This window comes from Python bivittatus, unplaced genomic scaffold, assembly GCF_059951505.1.
Source record: "Python bivittatus isolate LINGU-HERP-01145 unplaced genomic scaffold, Pbiv_v1 ctg000480_np1212, whole genome shotgun sequence".
Lineage (NCBI taxonomy): Eukaryota > Metazoa > Chordata > Lepidosauria > Squamata > Pythonidae > Python > Python bivittatus.
Window position 1 is genome coordinate 80,932,790 of NW_028277075.1, and position 6,910 is coordinate 80,939,699.

The window sequence follows — 6,910 nt, forward strand, 5'->3', positions numbered from 1 at the left end:
ATTTGATCAGGCTACTTTTTTTTTTTTCCAGAGGCAATATTCCTATTCAAATGACAGCAAATCTTTAGAAGAAAGAAAAGGGAAAGGAAGGACAATGGAAATTCAATCAAAAAGCCCATTTAACATACTTTCCAACTCTTAGTGTTTATGAGTTGTTCACATTTCCTGAGTTCCCCATATTAATTGTTTAAAAATATCCTACTGCCAGTGCCTATCCATATTTTCTAAAAAGAACATCCGGTGAACACCAGTAAATTTTATATACTTGATAAAATACTTATGACAGATTCATTATATTTGCTATAATGAAAGTATCAGGGTGCCTTTTCTCAGTTTAGGACTTTGCCTCTTCTCTGCAGTATTGAGAAAAGAGTAAGTTTGATCACAAATGTACAGATGTTTGGGAAAGAAATGTTGCTTTATGCAGAAGTGAAAAACTTGAGATCAACTACAGTCAAAGTGGTGAGGAATGCTTTGAATAATACACTAATATTTGGAGGGGCACAGGTTCCCCAAATCTGGCATAGAGAAAGAACAGTAAGCCACTGGATTGGGGTCACCTGTTACATCTCCATGTATCCTGACTCACAGCACTGTTCTGAAAACAAAATGTGGGGAACAGGAAATGGGAGGAAGAATCCTATTTATATAGGATTTGAGTTCCATGTAGGAAAAATGGGATAGAATTTTAATGAATAAAAAAAAAAAAGGTGAGAGTATAAACCCCTAATGTCCATTTCGCGTCACTAAGGCTAGGCAACTTATACACATAACACACACACAAATGTTTAGAATTGCAAGGTGATCTTTTGAGGATCCATTGTTATGTTAAAAAAATAAATTCCTGCCTAGGTTATGTAGAGGATAGAATAAGGAAATGAATATTTCTTATTGCAGATGTTCTGTAAATCACAAATACATTTTATATTGATTAAAAGCACAGAAATTAGACACTAGTTCTACATCGGCTTTCTGTGACAAATATGCCACTATTTTAATCGCACCTAAACTTTCTTAATGCTCTTAACTTATAGAGTTTGTATCACTTTTTGATCTTGCCAAATACTTAACACTTGTTTGAAATGGAAAACAAGAGCCAACTCAACTAAGGTATTTCTACAGAAATATTAATACTATTGATTCTAATCGACACCAGTGTGTGAACATTGCCTAACAACACAACTACTGGGGTCTCGTGCAACTTCCTTTCAATGGGATTTATCCTAAATCTATGTACAAGGCCAATAACACATTGCTGGTTGTTTTTCAAATCTGATCTAAAGTGAGAGGAGGAGGTGGTAGAGAGGAGGAGGACTCTAACACAGTTAAGATGTAAACCATTAATATCTAGAAGGTATGATGCAATTTTGCCCATTTGGTCTAATCATGATGGATGCTAATTTGCACTTCTTATTCTGGGTATATAAGCCCTTCCCAGTAGATTAAGTTGGAATTGGTAAGGAAGGCTGACTAACAGTTATCTTACCATGAGCCACCACCATTGTCTACTATGCAGTTGGAACTCACCCTCCAGTCATTATCTTGGTCTTGGGTGGAAAACTTCACATTGTCATGGATCCACGATTGACCCATGAGCATCCCCACCATTCCCTAGCCTAAAAGTATAACCATTCTCTTCATTATCTACTTGGAAACTGTGGTAATCTTCATGCTGGCTTTTTCTATCACTATTCACTAATGATAATTTTCACAGTGAAGGCATTATGTCTGGTTAGAGACACATGAATTCATTGCCAAAAATTATCCAGTATTGTTGTATCCAAGGAAGGTATCTTGAGGAGGTGGTGGACCACAGCCTTGTTAAGAGACGGAGGTACCATTTCCTCCTTCAAGGAAGCATTTATTACAGCTTGGATCCAGTTTCATGTCATCTCTTGGGAAGTCTTAACCAATGTCTAATATATAGGTGGCCACTCTCACGGCATTGAAGACCGTGTCTGTTTTCTCAGGTTCAACACGTTCTAATTCTTCCTAAGTAACTATGTTAGACTGTACCCTAAGGACCTGCACAGCTGTAGTGTAACTCAGAGTGAAGCCAGGCCATTTTAACTGACAGATGCCTAGAATAATCTTCATAATGGCCCTGCAGTTGTTTTCTGGTCCTTTCTTCCCCAGGAGAGGTTGGGTTCCTCTGAACAAGGCTGTTGGAAGGCTGTCTGCAGATGCAATAAGAGCAAAAAAAAAGTTACGTTTTGTCATTCTTATCCCCATGAGGTAATCCTTAAGCAAGGTTTTTATCTGCGTTCAATCAGATTCACTCCTTGTTTTCCTCCAGCAGTGTTCAGCTGTATTATCTTCTGGAGCTCCTCAGAGAATCAAGGATAAAGTGTAGAATATAGAGAGTAAGGAAAATGACCTTGATGGAAATATGCAAGAACTGTTACTTAGGGAAGAGAGGGTGAAACATTTTTTTTAAGTCCAGAGGAAAGAGAAAACATTTGGAAGTGGCTTAGACAGATGCCTCCCTAATTCACAGGAGTATAAGAAGGGGGAGTAGGTGCAGCACAATCAGATTTGCAAGATGCTGTTATTATAGCCAATCTCAAAAAAGTACTTTTAGCCTTCCTGTGGAGTTGACATAGAGAAAGGCCACAGGAATGATCCATGGACACTTCTTCATTCCAGGCAGCAGTTAGGGCCTCAGCCAAACCATGCATCAGAGCCTCAGGAACAACCACAAGCTCCCTCTAAAACACAACAAAGTCTACCAGGTGCCTAAGGTGGGTTGATCAAATAGGTTCTTCTTCCCTGCAGCTAAAAAAAAAAAAACAACCAGTGTCTGCAGAGAACTCTAGGACTTAATACAGAGTGATCCAACCATGGCAGGGAATTGATGGTGATATCTCCCAATTTCAGATCATGCTGCCACTGCCCTGAGATAAAAACCAGGTCCAAAGTATGATCACTACTGTGAATTGGCCCCATACCCACCTGGATCAGGTCCATGGTGGCCATGAACTCCTGAGCCACTTCCAAACTTATGCTCAGAGAGAGCAAATTAGTCTCCCAGCACCATTAGTTTGGGAGAATCCACTGCCAACCCAGACTTGGCCTCAAGTAGCTTTGGCAGGGAAACTGCTATGCAGCAGGGAGACTAGTAGCAGCGGTGCCATCTAAACCTAGCACCTAGTCTCAACAGAAGAATCTCACAATCAGCTATCTCAGCAGCAGTGCCTCTGAAAGCCGCCAGGTTCTCTCAAATAACTGTAGCCACTCCACAGCCTCTGCCCTGGGGTCATGGCTGGTGCCACACTCAAAACCAGGTAGGCACATCTGCAAGAGGGGAGTTCCTCTCTCTGTGCCCAGGCAATTCTCAGTTATACACTCCAGGTCAGCCTTCTCATCCAATATTAAATCGGGGATGAGGGGAGCTTTATTGCAGACTGATCTGGCAACAGCCAAAAATCCAGGACACTGACTACATCACCCTCAATGGGGAAATCTGATACCGGTGAGTGAGTTCCACTAGTACTGAGGGTCTCCTGATTCTTTTGCTTCTTTAGGTTGCATGCTTCTACATTTTTACCTCAGCCAAAGGGAGTTTTTCTTGTTCTGTGGTGTTCTCTTCACTCCTTGGCCCTTCCTGAGAGCTTCAGCTGTCCTGTCTGTGAATTTCTTACCTTTTCTGATGCATTGTAGAGTAGAAACTCTTTCCTCAAGCCCCTTCACTTTTGCTTCCAATAAGGACACAAACTTGCACTTTTAGCAGGTGTGACCTCGATCCTCTTCAGACAAGAAGACAAATTTTGCACAAACCTTGCAGATTATGACTGTGCTTCCCTCACTGTCCATGTTCCTTGGAGACTTCTCTGCTAACTTTCCTAGCCTTCCCTGTTTACTTGCTATGTCTGTGAGCTGCCTCTATGAGTGAGGGCTAGCCTGGCCTAGCCGGAGGAGGAGGAGGAGGAAAATGGAAATGGGGAAAAATGCCTCTCTCTTGACCTTCCTTGCCAAACTCATTTGTTCTCCCTGTTTGCTTACATAGTGAAACTGGGTTCCTTCCATGCCCCTTAAGTCAGTAATCCCTCCTACTTCTTGGTCCTTCTCTCCTTGTTTCTTCCTCTTGGTTTTTCTAATAGTAATCTAACCTCTCTGTAGTGGCAATGCGAAAGACCATTGTTATTTCGAGGAGTTTAGGTGACATGTTTTGATTTCTCCTGCACATGTTAAGAAAGTTCACTCTGAGTCATAATAATGTTTAGCTGGCTTATTTTTCACTTCTACTTAGAAGTGTGGGCGGGGTGGGGGAGGGAAACCCTCAGGATTGTTTAGGTTAAGCACTAGCTTATCTGTATAATGCTCAGACCCTGGGAAGTATCTGGTCAAGGTTGGGCCCCACAGCCCCGATGCCATCGAAACAGAGTCATGAGATTGCAGTCCCGGACTTTGACAAATCCCTGGCATTGCCCCTCGAGTCTTGGAGGGTGGACACGGGCCTTGGTACCAGGAGCTGTGTTATCTAAGCCATCCTGGGGTCTCTCCACTGTCACCTTGTGGTAGCTCCTGACGGTAGGGAAAGAGTTTTATCATCTTGCTTGGTGTGTTATGCTTTGTATTTCTGTTTAATTCCATCTGCTAATTTTGTATCTTATATTCTTATATTCCTGTTTGCTAGAGTTAACAATAAAGCTTAAAATCTCCTCACCTACTGGTGTGTTTATTGTCTCTGGATGTAAAAAAAACCCAGTTGTCTGGGCACTTGATCACTGCCTTGACAATTGGGAATACACTCCCAACTGGATGGTACTCTCCAGAGATGCTTAGTTTTGGCTGTACACTGACGGTAGGAAAGACACCCTTTGGTGGATAGAGATGGAGTGCTGATTCCACGAAACAGCTTATGCTAATTCACATTCTTTTTCACCTCTGTCTGAAGGGTTTTCATGGCAAAAGGCCATCATTCCAACACTTCTACAAAATGGCTTAGGCCAAACCAAAATATTTCTTTTTGACAATCATAAGGAAGTGGCAAATAGATTGGATTGGAACCAGAGTACTTGTGGGGAAAGGGCCAGCTTTTCTTCTAGTTTTTTACCCCAAAGTTAATCACCTCTGCTTCGAGCTACTTTTTCTATGTTAGAAAAAACCCAGTGGCAGATTTTAAATGATCAACCTTTCATTTAACTTGGCCTTAGAAGTTAAGCAATCGGTCATGGTCCCATTGTACAATAATGTGAAGACATGTCCTTTCTTCCCTTTGTGCCAGAGAGATTTATCTGACCGCACTGCCTCCTAGAGGCATTCTTAAATTAATGCAGGGTTTCCTCTACAGTATCACCATGATCAAATATGCCTGTTTTCCACGTAGGATATAAAGAATGTAATGCTGGCTCTGCCATGGATGGGTTTTGTGGTTTCAGAAGTTGTCCGTGTGTTGGTTTTAGGGACAAGTTAGATTTCACTATGGCTTCACATTTACACATCTGTGTAAAAGCAAAGTGCCATATCTCACCCAGGGGCATTAACAAGAGCTGTGCTATCTAGTTAAAACAAAAACACTGTAATATCCCAGCCCACTAATTACACGGGACTGAGCATTTTCCACAGCTGAAAGAAAGCAAGGGTAGCCTTTGTTTCTGTGGGGGAGAAGGAATAACCATCATAATGTACAGTCTGAAGGGTTCTGAAAGCTTTTCAGAACATATTACAAATGAATGAGTGCAAATATTAAAAGGGGATATAGTTGATTCACATAACCTGGGAACAGAGAGCATATTTCTAATGCTTGATTTTACTCCCGAATTTCTGTTTTGGCCCTGGGGTATCAAGTGCATGAATAATGAATAATCCTGCGTGTTACTGTATTTGTCAACCTGTGGTGCTTTTTCTTCGATTTTCGCTTGGGCAGCCTGTGTTCATCCATCAATTCCATTTTACTTTACATGTTTGAGATGGAACCAGAGTTTTCCTTGATCGTTTTGGACATTTTTAGTGAAATAATCTCGCCCAATATCCCGCAAGATACACCCAAGCTCATAATGTCCTGATCCCTGGATAAATCTGAATATAGTCTACTAACATAAATATACTTTAAATTAGATAATAGAAGGTTTGGAAAACTGAAAATAAGAAAGGCTGGTAATTTGGAAGAACCCAGGCTGTTTACACTTTAACATTTTGCACACAGGAGAGATAATAAAGAAAGGAAATTCAATATAGGTATCATCAGGAAGACAATGCATATTCTACTTTTTAACTTAAACATAGCCTGAAGCCCTGTCTCCACTTGCCCTTAACCATAGTACCACTGTGATTGTCATAGTGACCACAAAATTGTCAACCCTTTGAGGTAGGCCAGTTCAGGAAACAGACATTATAAGAAATTTTAGAACTTTGTTGATATAGGCTAGTGTTTCTCAACCTTTGCAACTTTAATATGGCAGATTTCAACTCCCAGAATCACCCAGCCAGTATGCTGGCTGGGGAATTCTGGGAGTTGGAGTCCACATATTTTAAAGTTGCAAAGGTTGAGAAATACTGATATAGGCTATAATAACAGAATCTTGAAAGCCTGACAGAGTTTCTCTTTCCCTCCCTCTTATACCCAAGAGAGCCAATCTTGAGTTTCTTCCTCACCCCTCCTGTCTTTCTGGACTAAGCTGATATTTTTGTAATGGCTGTTGCATACTTTCTTCAAGGCTATCTCTGTACTCCTCTGTGCAAATCGATTTCCACTCTGGCTGCCATGACCTTGCATTTATTTCGTTCCCAGCCCATTATGAGAAAACTTTAAATAACCATTAACTGCGTTGATATAAAAGAAATAGTTCCCCCCTTATACCGGTGGAGGCTTTCACAGCTGGTATCTGTTGGGCAATAGTGTTGCACTTCAGGGTTTAGTGACCGTGGTCTAGAGAACAGATTTCCTGATGTTTTGCCAGCAACTGGT